General features: G+C 32.3%; 1 long non-coding RNA gene across 1 annotated transcript; it reads left to right on the plus strand.

Annotated features, from left to right (window-relative positions):
- The first annotated feature begins 862 nt into the window (after positions 1-862).
- LOC112773253 (uncharacterized) lies at positions 863-4,679 on the plus strand. Its single transcript, XR_003187851.3, has 3 exons — positions 863-3,024; positions 3,851-3,992; positions 4,361-4,679. It is a non-coding gene; the product is annotated as an uncharacterized lncRNA (long non-coding RNA).
- Positions 4,680-17,920: the final 13,241 nt, after the last annotated feature.

The raw sequence follows: 17,920 nt of genomic DNA on the forward strand, positions 1-17,920 counted from the left end.
ATTCAACTTTCTTTTGTAATGACATTACAATATTTGTTGGTTTCAAGTTGCATCAATCTTGTGGTGCTTCTTGAGCGGCTACCAACTATAAATTCAATTTAATTTTTATTGTTGATGTGCTTTTAGAATCAAAAATCAGAATTATGATACTGATTAATTGATTAGAATTCCAAAAATTAAATATGATTATATGTTTTGGCTTTCTTATATTTAGCCCGTTTAAGAATTTGTAATTGAATTGAACTTTGTTTTGTGTTAATATTATATATTTTTTGGTTTGAAAATTTGTATTATTCAATTCTTTATGTGATATGTTAAGTTAATAGAAATTTTTTTTTAAAAATATTTTTAACGATAAATTATGGATGAGTTATTTTGTAAAATTATAAAATTTTAAAATTAATTTAAAAATAATTGAATTTAAATTTTTAAAATTATATATTAAATTATTATTAATTTTATTATATATTTAATTAAATCGATTTAATTACAGTTCGAATTCAGTTAAATTATTAAATTAGGTTTATTTAATGACTGATTCCGTTTTCGCAACTTTAACAAAATAGTATATATGATATATTTTTAAATTTAATTAATATTCAGAATGGATATATAAGAAGATATAAAGTTAGGATTTAAAATATAATACCAACTAATATATAATTTTTACCCTTCGCTAAGAATAGTATAGGAAAAAGCACCTTATTTTAAATATTGGAAATTTTAAATCTAGGTATAAGTCAAATAGAAGAGCCATATTCATCTCAGGAAATTTGAATACGTCTCCCAACTTGAAGAACTATATTTAGGAAATATATGGATAGGATGAGATAGGATCGAATTATGGGAGACTAAGATTTTTGCTTGTGCGATGTAACCCTACCCCAATTCTGCCCTTTTTCTTTCTTCCGAAAAATCACGTATTAAAATTTTATTTAAAAATTTATCGTTGATTAATAAATTTATTGATAATATTAAAAAAATATTAAAATTTATCTTATTTAATATTTATTAATTATTATAACATTATATATATAAAATAAAATTTAAATTTTAATATTTATTTAAATAAATTAATAAATTAATTATTAAAACAATTCAAATCGATTAGTTCTGGTCCTACTTATCCTGTGGCTTTTGCCTTTAGTCATGAAAAACACGGTCCAGGGGTGTAAATGGTGTGCCAATTTTCTTCGCTGATTCAAGTATGACTAAACTTAGCCACTCCATTTCATAGGCCAAGGAGGGAACAAGAAAGATAAAAAAAAAGAAGAAAGAGAAAAGAAACAGAAACTGAGAAAAGGCTCGAAAAATATAATAGAGTACAACTATTTCTAAGAAGTAGTATTCAATCTCCTTTTCCATATGGAGTGGAGTTGGAAGAAGCCATGGTTGGTAATGATGATAGCAATAATAGTGATAGGACTACTTCTATTCCAAGTATCCGGGAGTAACAGTAGTGGTTACTTCCCAGAAGAGAAGAAGGCACTGCTAGAATTCAAATCTGCTTATTCCAATGAGTCTTTGCTGCCTTCTTGGGTGAATGACTCGAAGAGTAATTGCTGCGAATGGGAGCGGGTCACTTGTGATCGCTCTTCCGGCCATGTTAACTACCTTTCTCTTGAGACGCTAAACATTTAAACAAGAACCATGGTCTTGGAAACGGGGTCATCGGGGGCATGAACAACTCAGCGACACGTGTCAACTGGTCCTTGTTCCATTCCTTCAAGGAGTTGAGAAGCCTAAATTTATCGGATAATTGTTTTGATGACTTTATTTGGGAGGAAGGTATTCTCTATACTCTAATCTAGTTTTTTTTTTTTTTCCAGATTTATTTATTTTATGATTTACAATTCACAGAATGAATCTAAACTTATCATAGATTATTACTAAGCTGATTATATATATGTATGTGTGTGTGTAAAGAACGAGGAATAGACACAAACAGACAGAATAAATTAAATTCAGAAAACTGAATCAGGTAAATAATAGTTGATAGCGATAGAGATTGAAGATCAAAGAGAAGAGCGACTACAAAATTATTTTTTATATTATTATTCTTTTTGTTTCGTTTTCTTGTACTCAATTAATGTTATATTTAATTTATCTATCACTCCATGAAAAGAAATGTTTTTTGTTGGTCAAATGGTCAGAGTCCAGCAGGAGGACAGAAAATTATTTTTATGAAAAATATTAAAAAATTATTAAAATTTATTATTTTTAGTTATTATTTAATTATTAATTTATTTTTTTAGTTTAATTCTTTTAATTTAATAATTTAATAATATACTTTATTTTATATTTTTAAATATTAATAATAATTAATAATAAAAAATTAAAAATTCTGATCATTTTATAATATTTCTCTAATTTTATTATGGCAATAAATCTCATGTTTAATCAGAAAATGGTGCATTTTAGTATTTCCTGCGTGTTTAACACCAAGGTTCTGAAAATTGGACCGGACCGGCCGGTTTGACCGGTTTAATCACGAACCGGCGATGTAAACGGTCCGGTCCTCCTCTAAAAAATGCTCAGAAGAACCGCTGAAGAACCGGTGAACCGGCCAAAAATCGGCCGGTTGGGTCGGACCGGTGACCGACCGGTTCTGCTAAACGACGCCGTTTTGATTTTTAAAAAAATAAAACCGTAACCCGACCCGACCCACTCGTGGAGCACCCCACCCCCCTCTTCTTTCCCCGACCCCATTCATTCCTGATTCATCTCACGGTGAGTGAACCCTATCCGCCCTCTGAAGTCTGAACCCAAGCCGGCCAGTCGCCCTCCATCGTCGCCGCGGTCTCAGGTGGTCAGCGCCACCGCCGTCGCCTGGTCCTCAGCCCCAGTAACCCTCCATCGTCGCCTGGTTCCCTGCCCAGTAGCCCTCCATCTCCATCGTCTTCATCTTCTCAACACCAGCAGGCAGTAGCCTTCCATCTTTGCGCGGTCATCAACACCATCTCATCGTCTTCATCGTCGCGTGGTCCTCAACAGTCAACACCAGAAGCCTTCCATCGACCCCAGGTGAGTGACTCATCCTCTGCTCATCTTCTTTGTTCTTCGCCTCTGCTCATCTTCTTTAGTATAAGAAAGATGAAGTTGATACTCTGTGAACTTCCTCTGTGAACTTAGATTTCTGTTCAATTTTTGTGAACTTCCTTGTGAACTTTGATTTCTGTTCAATTTCTGTGAACTTTCTCTGTGAATTTTCTCTGTGAACTTCCTCTGTTCAATTGTTGGTTAGTATAAGAAATAAATAATCTGAAAACTGTTGTTATTCCATTGTATTCAATTTGTGAACTTCCTCTGTTCAGTTGTATAAGAAATAAATAATCTGAAATCTGTTCAATTGTTGTTCAATTTGTGAACTTTCTCCTGTTCAATTGTATTCCAAATTGTTAATTTGTGAACTTCCTCTGTTCAATTGAATTCCAATTTGCAATTTGTGAACAAATGGTTTAATTTCTGTTATGTTTAGTTTCTGTGTGCTAACTACTTGTATTGTTTAATCAAGTTTGTTGGTATTTAGAACCTTATAAAAAGAAATGAGCAATTATATAGCTCAGAAAACCCTCCCAGTGGTATATCTTTACCTTTTATTCTGGTACAGGTATACCCGCATCGCACTGTCTCTTGTTTTTTGTTCAGTAGAACATGTCATTTTTTCCCCTTGGATCTTCATCTGTATAGTCATTCTTATTCTATATTTTGTTGTTGTTAACTCCCTAATTGGCATGTAGCAATCGACTGATTTTGAAACTATATGAAATATATGAGATCTCGCAGTGTTGTGACCCTTGTATTGAGTTTTGGTAGATTTCATACATCTGACTTTTTTTTTAAACTGTAGACACGTCCTCATGCACTGTTGAAGTGGAAATATTAGGCCAAGCTGATACAATAGGCATTGCGATGGGAAGAGTTTTGCTTGGAGAAATAGAGGGAACATGTATCACACAAGATATGCAGCTTGTGCATTTTGATTTCAATAGGTAAGAAAGCTTCGACTGCATGTATCTCATTTTGATGTTTTCTTGTCCCAACTTTTCAATTCATATATAACTCTCTCTCTCTCTCTCTCTCTCTCTCTCTCTCTCTCTCTCTCTCTCTCTCTCTCTCTCTCTCTCTCTCTCTCTCTCTCTCTCTCTCTCTCTCTCTCTCTCTCTCTCTCTCTCTCTCTCTCTCTCTCTCTCTCTCTCTCTCTCTCTCCAGTACTCCTTTTGAGCTGCATGATGACAACTATGTGCTAAAGGCAATGAAGTTCTGTGGGAGACCACAGAGTCATAGTATATTTAGTTTCTAATGATTTTTTAGAATGTTGCTAGCTTTTAATATAATGATAACATGTCTATTTTATTAGGTGAAATTGATGCTGATTTATATCAAAGTGGCGGTGGTAGTAATGGTCTTTATGCTGCATCTCTTATTCTTCTGCTCAACAGGGTGTGAATGAAAGTGAAGATCATCCCACCGAAGTAGATTTGCAACAAGTTCTTGCGGATTTTGATGATTGATAAACCATGATGTTGGGATTTAATATTTAGATATGCTTTTATTACTATTTAACTTTTGAGTTTGGATTTTGATAAGATCATATGTATTTGGTTGATGATATTTTATGTAGTGTTTTAAATTTCGAAGATATTTTAAGATTTATATTAGACTATAATTATATTTTAGGATGTGTATTTATAATTTATTTATTATTCTATTCTAAAACAGTTTTTTCGGTTGAACCACTGGTTAGACCGGTTAGACCAATAAACCAGTAAACCAGTGACTAGAGCGGTTTGATGACCGGTCCGGTTTTCTGAACCTTGTTTAACACTTTAACCAGTATAGCCGGTCACATAAATAAAGAATTGGTTGAGTTAAATTTTTCACTTGTCATAAATATATTTTTACAAATAGTAATAATAAGTGGATAATTAAAATATTTAACATGATTAGTTCAATTTATATTTTGGTTTAAATTAAAAAAAGGCCGCACTTTAAAAAGAAGGCTTGGTGTCTGCTTGCATTTTTTGAATAAAAAAAAAAAGTAAATCCCCAAAAATGCATCTGAATAATTTTATCGTTAATAAAGATGTATTTAAATTTTGTTATCGATAAAAATACTTTCGAATAATTTAAAAACACGACAAAATATCGAGCATTAAATATGTATTCTCAAAAAATATTTTAGAAATTGAATTTTGATGTAGCTTTTTGCAAGTATGTTAAAAAAATAAAATATTTTTATCCTTAAAATTTAGTAATTTTTTGCTAAGTATCTTTTTTTTGTAATTTTTTCGTCAACAACTAATAATACTTTTAAAAAATAAAAATGTATAGAGATAAAATTTTATCCGATTTTTATGTGTATTTTTTAAATAGTTATCTAAATATTTCTATAAAATTTTGGATCAAATGCACAAGCAGTTTGTCAAATACAAAAGTCGTTTGTTACTTATAAAAAAATTGGACATTTTTGTCGCATTTTTAAATTATGAGAACGTTTTCACTGATAACGAAATTCGAGTGTATTTTTATCAGTGATAAAATTATTCGGGTGTGCTTTATCCTAAAAAAACTTGAATAGTTAAAAGCTCAAAGTCCATTGCATGGTCTATTTTCCAAAAAAAAATTTAAAATAAAATAAAAATAATACTCAATTAATATTTACTTAGCAAATATTTCAATCAATATAATAAATAATTTAATTTTTATTATTTGACTAATTAATTTTATTTTTTCATATGTTTAGCTAATAAGATCAAATCCTATGATAACTACAATTATTTCCAGCATTTTTTTTACACTTATTTTTTTTCATATTTTATTTTCTCATTTATTTTTCTTCTTCTTCGTCGCCTTTTAATATTCTTTTTCTTATTCACTTAAATATCAGCAATGTATTTCACCCTTTTTCTTCTTTTTCATCCTCAATTTCAATTTTTTTAATCATTTTTCATCTACATAATTATTACTCTTTCTTCTTTTTCGTAGGTCATCATTATTTTGTCATTATTAATCTTTTAATTTTTTTCATTTATGCTTTTTCATTGTTCATGCTATATAATCGTCTCTTGTAAATTTTTGGTGATTAAGAATATTTCATTTTTTTTATTTATAGGCTATATAATATATTTTGTAGCTCATCCCAGTCTTCACACTATAATACATCCATACACACGCGGACACGCCTATATAGTACACCGATATATCTCATAATATTTTTACATTATATGCAACATAACACATTCATGCTCTCATGTTTTGATTTTTTGGTTTTTATTTTGAATCTATTTTGATTTTGTTTTGAATGCGATGAGAATTTTTAATAATATCACCTTCAAATTCAATTATATTTTGTGTATATTAAAATTTAGCTTTTCAATTAGTCATTAATATAAAATAAATATTAAAATATAAAATATATATTGATGACTATTTTTTGTGTGCATATCATATCTTTGTTTTGAGTTTTAAATGGATAAGATAGGTGTGAAAGAAATAAATTTAAATTTGTTGTCTCTATAATTATTTTGTTATATCTCATTTATTATTTACTAAACAATGACAACCAATTAGTGTTGATTATCTATCAGCATTGAAAATAAAAAAAAAAAAAATTAATGGACATCAATTATATTGTTCTTTTCTTCCTAGCTATATTGTTTACACATACTCCAGTACTCCACTTATTATTCTTTCTCTTCCTATTCTTAGCTCCTTTCAAAAAAAGAGAATATTATTCCTTTCTTAGTCACAAATCCTTTTTTAACCACCAGTTTTTTCTGTTTTATTTTTTCTCTTCATCATACAACCAACCATATTTCCTCTTCATCTTTATCCACCAATCTTGTTCCTCTCTTAGCTTTCATCGTATTATCAACTATATTCTTCACCACTCTATCTATCTTTCCACCAATTTTTCTCTGATCGAGGGGCAAAGAGGAGAACGATAATGTGGAATAACAACTTTATATCAGACTATTTATTAGTTAGGACAAGAAAGTTATGCCAATTAAAAAGTTAGTAGTTAGTTATTTCGGTTAATGTAGTTTCTCTCTCCTTTTCATTTCTAGCTTTTATATATATATATATATATGGTTAATAGTCAAATTCGTCTCTAAAAGATCACCAATTTTTTAAATTAGTTTTCAAATGATTTTTTTAGTCATATTAATCTTTGAAAGATAAAACATAAGTCAAATTGGTATTTCCATTAGTTTGATGATGATGTGTCACATTAAGTGCCACGTGGCATGATGACGTATCACGTTATGTGCCACGTGTTACCAGATGATTGGTTGACGTGTCAGGTTAGTGACACCTAGCATGTCACGTGTTACTTAACATATAAATAAGTTATTTATAATCAAAATAGTCTCTGAAAGTCCAAACGTAAGACATTTTCATCCCTAAAATTTTAAAAATTAATCAAATTAGTCTTTATATAATTTTTTTATTTTTTTATAATATCAAATTAAAAAATTTTTTATAGTACTTTAGACCTTAATAAACAAAATTTTCTTTACATAAAATAATAAAAATAATTAAATTATTATAAAATTATTTTATCATTTGTATTTTAAAGTTTTATATTTTTAAATTGTAAGTTTTTTTTATAGTGAAATTTTTTTATTTAAATGAGTTTATCAAATTATTGTTGATTATATATTTAAAAATTTAATATTTTAAATCTCACTAAATAATATAGTAGTTATTTTAAAATTTAAATCTTTTAAATTTTTTAAAATTATAATTTATATTATTGTTTAATTTATATGATAGAACTTAATAATTTAAAAATCAATTTGTGGGATCACTTGTTGAATAAAAGATTACAATATTTAAAATAACTACTATATTTATTTAGTGAAATCTAAAATATTAAAACGTTTAGTATATACTAGTTACATACTAGTTATTAAGATTCAACAATAATTTGAGTTCTATCATATAAATATATTAATATTCTATCATATAAATATTTTATATTAAAATATTAAGATTCAACAAGTGATTCGACAAATCGATTTTTTAATTATTGAGTTCTACCATATAAATTAAACAATAATAAAAATTATAATTTTAGAAATTTAAAAGATTTAAATTTTAAAATAACTATTATATATTATTTAATGAGATTTAAAATATTAAATTTTTAAATATAATCAACAATAATTTGATAAATTTGTTTAAATAAAAAAATTTCACTATAAAAAAATTAAAATATGAAAAGGTAAAATTTTAAAATACAAATGACAAAATAACTTTATAATAATTTAATTATTTTTATTATTTCATGTAAAGAGAATTTTGTTTATTAAGGTCTAAAAATAATATTAAAATTAGTACTATCAAAAAATATTTTAAATTTAATATTATGAAGAAAAATAAAAAAATTATATAAGGACTAATTTGATTAATTTTTAAAATTTTAGGGATAAAAATAACTTACGTCTAAACTTTCAGGGACTATTTTGATTATAAATAACTTTTTTACATGTCAAGTGACACGTGGCGTGCTAGGTGTCACTGACCTGACACGTCAACCAATCATCTGGTGACACGTGGCACTTAACATGATACGTCATCATCTAACTAACGGAAGGACCAATTTGACTTATGTTTTATCTTTCAAGGACTAATATAACTAAAAAAATTATTTGAAGATTAATTTAAAGAATGGATGATATTTCAAGAACGAATTTGACTATTAACCCTATATATATATATATGTGTCATAATGAAGTTGACTTTTGGTGAGTCTAAATTTTCTTTGGGATTTTCTTTAGAATTTTGTGACTCCTCATGAATGATGTTAATGGCAACTTTTGCGGATTATTTAGTGACTCTTGTTGATGACTCCGTAGTTTGAGAAGTTTTAAGGATAGTCATTTGGCTAAGGAGATGGTTGATTTTTTTGTAAAACTTCCAAGTCTCCTTAATCTTATTTTAATATGGTAGAGTTTGTTACGATGGTACAAAGGGTTTAAGAAAGAAAAGAAGAATAATTTAGAAAAGTATCATTGATTTCTTGTCACTTTTGATTATAAGGTTCTTACCAATATATAGACCAAGAGTACACTAATGAGTATGCTAATTATGAAATAATATCCTAATAAATTAATTGATTTTTTTCTGATCCTCTTTGATATTTTTCTGATTTTGTTCCCTAATTATGATATTCTAATACTCCCCCTCAATGTGAGTAGTGGGATCACCAACACTCAGTTTGATTAGAACTTTAGCAAGAACTTGTCGTGAAACTGCTTTAGTAAGAATATCAGCCAACTGATCTTCTGATCTTACAAATGAAAGCTCAATGGTGCCATTCTCAATTTTTTCTTTGATAAAGTATCAATCCACCTCAACATGTTTTGTTCTATCATGTTGTACGAGATTTTCTAAAATGCTGATTGCAACTTTGTTGTCACTTGTCACATTTCAACTAGCTTGACAATTGTTGTGAAAACCCAATCTCAGTCACCAATTTTCTTATCCACAATACTTCAGTTATGTCTTTAACGATCCCTCAAAATTCTACCTCTGCGCTTGAAAGTGCTACAAATTTTTGCTTCTTACATTTCCAAGTTACCAGGTTGCCTCCAACAAAGGTAAATTAACCAGCGGTTGATCTTCTATCGTTTGGGTTGCTCGCCCAATTTGCGCCAGTGTATGCCTCAACCTTCAAATGGCCATTCCTTTTGAATATGATTCCACTTCCTAGAGCTCCCTTCAAATATCGAACTATCCTCATGGCGGCTTCCATATGATCTTCTTGTGGCTTATGCATAAACTGACTTACTATTCCACAGCATAAGCTATGTCAGGCCGAGTATGTGATAAGTAAATTAGTTTTCCAACCAGCCACTGGTACCTTTCCTTAACTGCTAGGGTGGCACCTTCTACTATCTTCAACTTGTGATTAACTTGAATGTGCGTATCTATTAGTTTGCAATCCACCATTCCTGTTTCTGCCAGAAGGTCCAAAATGTACTTTCTTTGGGAGATAAAGATTCCTTTGCTGCATTGTAGAACCTCTATTCCTAAGAAATATTTTAGTCTTCCCAAATCCTTCATTTCAAAGTCTGTAAATAGGTTCCTTTTTAATTTTGTAATTTCTTTAGCATCACTTCCCGTTATGATCATATCATCCACATAAATTATTAGGCAAGTGATTAAATCTTCCTGTTTTTTTTTCAAAAAAAAAGGGTATGATCAGAGTTGCTTTGCTTGTACCCATACCCTTTCATGGCCACTGTGAATCTTCCAAACCAGGCACGTGGAGATTGTTTAAGCCCATAAAGAGCCTTCTTTAACCGATAAACTTCATGTTTTCTAAATCCTGTTGAGAAACCTGGAGGAGCATCCATGTACACTTCTTCTTTCAACTCTCCATGCAAGAAAGCATTCTTGACGTCAAATTGATGGAGTGGCCATTCTTCATTTGCTGCTATTGAAAACAACACCCTGATGGTATTAATCTTTGCAACCGATGAAAAAGTTTCAGTGTAGTCGATACCATAGGTCTATGTATAACCTTTGGCCACCAACCTTGCTTTGTACAGTTCAATGGTGCCATATGCTTTGTGTTTAATGGTGAAAACCTATTTTCATCTGACTAGCTTTTTTCCTATCAGTAGGATACACTTCTCCCAAGTTCCGTTCTTCTCTAGAGCTTCCATTTATGTATTCATGGCTTTTCGCCATTCAGCTTTCTCATTGGCTTCTCGAACAGTTCTTGGAATGTCTTCTGTCAAGAGTGTGGTGGAAAAAGTCTTTGCAACGTTCGCTATTCCTTCCCTAGCCACCCTTATCGGGTATCTTGAATTACGGGAAACATGTTCTGGTGAGTACCGATCAAGAAGCATCCCTTTGTTTCTTTTTGGAGGAAGAATAAAGGTTTTGGACTCTAGTTCTTTATGTTCTAGTACTATACTGTTATTGTTAGTGGCCTTATTAAAAATAGGGAGTAAATTACCAGATTAGCAATTACTTACCTCTTGTCTGACATTCTCAAAAGGACTCTCACTAGTTGTATGTACCGAGTTGTTTCCTACGTTGAGTGAAGTATGCTCAGTGGCTCCATCTGCTTGCTCTGTTTGAACAGTTTTTGGGCAACAAAGGTTACTTTAGCCAACTTGGTGGTTCATTATTGTTCTTTCCCTGAATGCCATGTTGGCAGCTGAAGTAAAATTTGGATTCTAAAAAATCACAGTCCATGGTCATATGAACATGACGAGTGATTGGATTGTAGCACCTATACCCCTTTTGGTGTGTAGCATACCCAACGAAAACACATTTTTCTGCACAAGGATCAAGTTTAGTTCTATTGACTTTGGGGGTATGGACAAAGATGGAACATCCAAATACTCGAGGTGGTAAGGTTAGAAAAGGCGGGATTGCAGTCTGAGTAGCCAAGACTTGTAAAGGTGTTTTGTGGTGGAGAACTTGGGTAGGTAGACGATTCAGTAAGTAGGCAGAAGCCGCTATAGCTTCAGACCGAAAATTTTTTGGAACTTGTGCATCAAAAAACATGGCTCGAGTCATCTCAAGTAACTTACGTTTTGCTGCTCAGCCACACCATCTTGTTGGGGTGTATTTGGGCAGGAAGTTTGATGGATAACGCCATTTTGCATAAAAAAAAAAATCGTGCATTGATTGGTTTATAAATTCTCCACCATTATCTAAACGAAGTACTTGAATTTTCTTGTTGAATTGAGTTTGAATCGTTTGGTAGAAAGCAAAGAATTTATCAGGTATTTCAGATTTGTGTTTTAAAAAATATACCCAAGTCATGCAAGAGAAATTTTCCACAAATAACACAAAATATTAAAAATTATTCTTGGAAATAGGGGATGGACCCCACACATCAGAGTGTATTAGAGAAAATATGAAATTGGCTCTAGTGTTGGTTGGAGGAAAAGAAACTCTGTAATTTTTTGCACGAATACAAGTTTTACATTTGAGGAGTTCAGTGCTACTTGTAAAAAGACTAGGAAATAAAACGTGGCCTTAATGAAATCCTTTTGCCACGCTTTTAAAACGTCCTTGTTGCTCTCTATGGACACGCTTTTGAAGCGTGACAATTTTAAAACGTGGCCGTTTCTCTAATCAATTGCCACCCTTATAAAAGCGTGGCCGTTGATCCTTTTTGCCACGCTTTTGAAGCGTGGCAAAAAAAAGGTGGCCAAATCTCTAATCTATCGCCACCCTCATAAAAGCGTGGCCATTGACCACTTTTGGCCATGCTTTTAAAGCGTGGCAAGAAAAAAGCGTGGCCATAGGCCTTTTTTCTTGTAGTGACTTGAGGTACCCAAATGAAAGATGTTCGAGACGCTTGTGCCACAACTAAAGTTTCCTAGTAACCGTTTCGTAAGCAAGCATGGCATGACCCTGGTGTGCTATTTCATCAGCATAGTAAAGGCCTTCTCGCTCAATACCACGCCCAATGATCTCCTTCGTAAGAATGTCCTGTAAAAGAGAAAAGGTAAAGTACATGAGTACCACACAATTTAGTTCCTTTGTTACTTGACTAGCAGACAATAATTTTGATGATAGTGCAGGGACATAGAGGTAATTTTTAAATTTTAATTTTTTTGAAAAGTAATGGAGCCTCCTCCTTTAACATGAATTAATTTTTCACTAGCTATTTTAATATGGACTTTTGAGCGCATAGTCAAGCTGTTAAAATCATGGAGGTCATGAGTCATAGTATCGGTAGCCCCACAATAAAAAATTCATTCATTTATTTTTTTTAATTGGATTCTAATTTTGGGTCTCCCTTTTATATTGAGTCACGATCTGGGCTGAGCAGCCAAGGAGTTCAGTAGTCCTTGAGCCATAAAATCTATTAGGGCTCAACAAACTTTCTTCCTCCTTACCTTCTGGCACAGTTTCAGCCCTTACTGCTGCTACTGCCTTGCCATCGCGACTTGCTTCCTTTTTTCTGGCCTCGACGCTGCTGCTACTGGTGACCTCTGGGATCCTCACAGCGACAGCTCCCTTGCTCTGATTTCTCCATGACTTGGGATTGTTTTTCCACCAATCTCGGTAACCCACAATTGTAAAGCAGTTTCCTTTTATGTGTTTCTTCATTCCACAGTGTGTGTAGGAGAGATGACTTTTATCCTCCTCGTCTCGTGGCGACGAACGCTTGAAAGCAATTTCTGAGCGACTACGTCCTTGTACATCTTGGTTTGCTCTATTTTTTGCAGCTAGTCTGATCCTAATTTCTCCTTGTGATGCATCGCCTACGTAATCGGTGGTGGGCTTCAAGATCTGAAGTCGAGCCACCTCCCTACGGAGAGCGGCGTAAGCGAACTCGACTGAAGGAGATGTCTCTTGCTTCAATAAATCCCTTCTGATTGTTTCGAATTTTTCATCAATTCTAGTAAGAAACTGATACAACCTCTGTTCTTGTTTTAATCGGTTGAAAATCAGAATATCTTCAGGGCATTTCATGGGATTTGGTTGTTTTCTGTCGATGGTCATCCATATGGCTTGCTATTTGTTCCAAAATTTGTCTAGGGTATCCTGTCCTTGTTTCTGAGTGTTGACTCATCGATGTAGGTTGTAGATCTGCATCAGATCGATACCGCTTCCATAAGTGGTTGCCAGACCGTTCCATAATGCCTTTGCAGTTGGAAATTGAGACATGTTGTTCATCAAGTTTGCTTCGATGTTCTGGATAATCCAAATAAAAATTATTTGATCTGCTTGTTCCCATTGATCATATGTTGGTTCTGTCTCTGCTGGTGCCGGAGGTACCGCTGTTAGGTGAGCCTTCTTTCCTCTTCCACCAATTGCTTTTTTCATCAGAATTGCCTATAATGGATAATTATTTACATTTAATTTGAAACCAATTGACAAATTGTCAAAATTGGTTTGTGATGATCGCATTCCAAGACTATTGCATAGCATATTTGCAATTTGTAATGTTAATTCGTCAGAAATGGTTGATTTTAGGTTGGTAGTGTTGCTGGTTTTTTCAAATTCGGACATGTTGGGTTTTGGTAGTGTTGTTGGGACAATGATGATACTTCTGAGTTCCCAGAACCTAACTCTGCTCGGATACCATGTTATGATGGTACAAAGGGTTTAAGAAAGAAAAAAAGAATAATTTAGAAAAGTATCATTGATTTCTTGTCACTTTTGATTACAAGGTTCTTACCAATATATAGACCAAGAGTACGCTAATTATGAAATAATATCCTAACAAATTACATTGATTTTTTTCTGATCCTCTTTGATATTTTTTTGATTTTGTTCTCTAATTATGATATTCTAATAGACTTGAGGCTTTGTCTAGCTTTGTGGTTAATTTTGAAAGGTTAAAATAAGGATTTTTTTTTCAGCAGTTTAGATGTTGAAGCCTCTTATATGCTAATTTTTTTGTTTTGAAAGGCGAAGCCATAACGAAATTATGTGTTGCATCAATTGTATCTGTAGGGATAAATTCTTTTATTAGGGGAAACTTAGATTTAACTAAATCTCCATCCTTAATTTTTTAGGTTATTATGATGTTCGTAGAATGAGATATGCTCATGTCAACTTTGAAATGAGAATCTATGTTATGTTTGATGCTATATACATAAAACCATTCGAAGAACGAGATATGCATTTTGGCTTACGGGAGAAAGTTATAATATTTTTTCCTAAAATCTAAGACTTGTGGTGCCTTCTAAGTCTATACAAATTATTCTTTCTGAAGTGTTCATTCTTCAGAGTTAATGTTTTTACGTAAGGATTCTTTATTAATAGTAAACTTTTCAGATGACATGGACATCATCATTTAAAAAAGAATATGTTGGGGGATTAAATAGACTGTTCGTCTATATCCTCTTTTTTTTGGTATGATAGATTTGGGAATGTTAGAATTAGTTTGTAATCCTGTAATATTAATTTCAGAGTTGGTGGTTTTGATATGTGGGTTTCGAAAAGAAGATTGAGAAGAGATCGAAAGAGGCCTTCTGGTTGAGGCAAAGTCTAATCTATAGGTAAAAGCTACTTTTGACCTAGAAGAGAATGAATTTTTTCTATCAAAAAAGATTTCAACTCTACCAATTTCATCTTGTTTAATCTCTTGGAGTTGGGAGACTTGTCTAGGAAGACTTGTCTAGGAAGACTAGATATAACTCTGTCTATGGTCCAAGATTTAGGAAGATCAATTTCATCCCATTTGATAAAGACGTGGTATGGTTACATTTGTCTTTGACATGTCTGTGACAAACAAAGTTGTTTTCCGATCACTTGTTTTTAACAAGACTCGAGAATTACAAGTGTTCATAACCTTATATTGAATCCTATAGATTAAAGCTACAGGAATAGATCTTTTTTTCATGTCTAGACCATGAAGCCGGATATTCAGGAATAATGAATCTAAGATATTTCTATATAAGAAACTCATTGTTTTGTTTGAAAAACAATTGAAATATATTGGATCATGTCCTAGAATGGTTTCAATTGTCCCAATGAGAGTCATGAAAATTGTTATGCCGAATATCTCTTAGACACATGAGGATAAAATCATTTAAACCTTCTCTAATTAGTGGTTTAATTGCAACCTGAACACATCCGATGCAAAGGTAATTATACCTTCTAGTATGTTTTTGTATAGATTGTTTGTTTAAGAGATGAAATTCCTCACTAGATTTAGGCTCTAGAGGGATGTTATTTTAGCCGTTTTAAATATATAATCAGATTTGCTGCAACGTTTGGTTTCTTCTGGAATGTATATTTCATTCTGGGAGATGCTTGGTATCTCCCAATTGTCTATAACTTGATTAATATCTTCGAAACAGACCTCTTCTTCAAGGATATTATGTTTGTGAGAGAGTTCCTCAGGTAAAGTCACTTTTTCAATAAGAGGATTGGATTGTGAATGTGTGGAAGAGCTTGGATTACTAGGGCTTTTAATGGTAAAGCGATAGGAGATAGAATGGATTATCTTTGACATAAATTCAAAACATCTGATAGCATTTTCCTCCTTTAATTCTGTAAAAATATGCTTATAAATATTAAACTAGCACTCATCAATTGAAACTGGGTTTTTACTCTTTTTTTTCACCAGTTCCATAGCCACCAGAAATCTTTATCGTTTTGTTCTTATCATTTACAAGAACATTGATAGGTTAGTCTTACTACCCTTCTAGCAGGTCTTACTACTACTGTTTTGTAAGAGATAGGAAGAAACAACCTGTGCTTCCAAATCGAAGAATTAGATTCTTCATAAAATATGTACAAGGAAAAAATAAATAGTAAATCATAAATAATTCTAGTTTCATGTGAATTAGAGTTATTCTAATATTAATAAGAACATTTTCTTACTTCTTCATTAGGCTCTGATATACAAACTTTACCATTATTCTCTCAAAATTATTTCTCTTTTTCTATCTTAGATGACATTATCCAGACTCATCCACATCCCTTCAACCTTCTTTACAACTCATTCTTCATATTCACTCTCTAAAATTTTTTCTTTTTTTTCTCTATTTTTTCAGTCTCATACTCAAAGTCCAACAACAAAGCTGATAAGAGTTGTTTGACTTAATGATTCAATAACTTGATGAAATGAATGCTCTAATTATGAGACTGAGTGTGGGAGATCTTTTCATTCAATCTCCACATTCTTTTTTCTTCTTCTGCAGATCTTCAAAATCCTTCAACCACAACAGATCTCTATGCACTTTCTGCAGCTAATCAACTAGTTCTAATTCTTGTCACTCGGCAATCACTAAGGAAAATTAACACTCATGGAGAGTCGTGCCATGAAGAAAGTTCTCAATGTGAAAAGAAAGTTCATGAAAAATCGTGGCTTCCTTACCTAATTAAATTCTGAGCTTTGTAGAGCTCGACGCTACGGTCGCGTGGCTGCAAACGGTGCGGTGATCAGAGCTCCGAATTGAAAGTTATATGAGATTTAGTGAAGGGTTAGGGTTTGGAACTTACCCTCTTTGGTGTTTCTGCATTCTTCACATGCATAGGAAAGAAAATGAGCTGAAGCTCATTTATATTAAGGAATTGGGTTGGGCCTTAGGCCTAATACGGGTCCGGTTTGCCCGGTTCGGCCCGTTTGGCTCAATCTTGGGCCAAATTCTTTGAAATTAGTGTCAAAATTCTTGTTTTAATTAGCTCTACCTCACTATAAAATTCTATTTCCTAATTATTTTAATTAATAATTAATTTATTGGATAATTATTTACAAATTTTGTGGAGTTTACATCCTACCCTCCTAACAGAAATTTTCGTCCTCGAAAATTCACTCTCAAATCTTCATATACGCCCTCTCAGATTTAACCGACCTCTTACCATTCATTTTGCCATTCTCCCAACATTAATTCAAATACTAATTCACATTCTCTAGTCTCAGGTAAAAGATCATAAACTTAGTCAAGTCCGAGCCTAAGTTATATCATTTGTTTCACTCTCAGTTTCGTCTAGCTCTTTCTCAATAGTTAATCAGATGTCTAACTTGCCTCATCTCTTATAAAACCTTCCACAACTCTCATCCGAACATACTTTCAAAACTCCCAACACCTTCCAATTTCTCTTCAAGTTTATCATTCAAAACTCATCCATTCCGTCAATCATTCATCAATGCCATACATATTCTATACAATCCCTCAACCAACCAATCAATCCTCATCAATGCTAATGGTCACATAAGCCTAAAGTATTTATGATCATCCTCTAATACTCCTCATTGCAACTATCCGCAAGCTTCTACTGCACCACTCTGATCTCAAATCACTAAGGGCTTATTTATCTATCAATCTCAACTAAAACTCTCCTTGAATCTCTTTACCTTACTAACTAAACATAGCCCACTTCACCAGTGCAACAATAAAGTCCACTGTATCACCTCGCTGGCGTCCACGAGTCACCATTTGGGTTCTGTTCACACCGGACGAGTGATATTAAGGTG

Source organism: Arachis hypogaea, chromosome 18, assembly GCF_003086295.3.
Source record: "Arachis hypogaea cultivar Tifrunner chromosome 18, arahy.Tifrunner.gnm2.J5K5, whole genome shotgun sequence".
In the NCBI taxonomy this organism is placed as follows: Eukaryota; Viridiplantae; Streptophyta; class Magnoliopsida; order Fabales; family Fabaceae; genus Arachis; species Arachis hypogaea.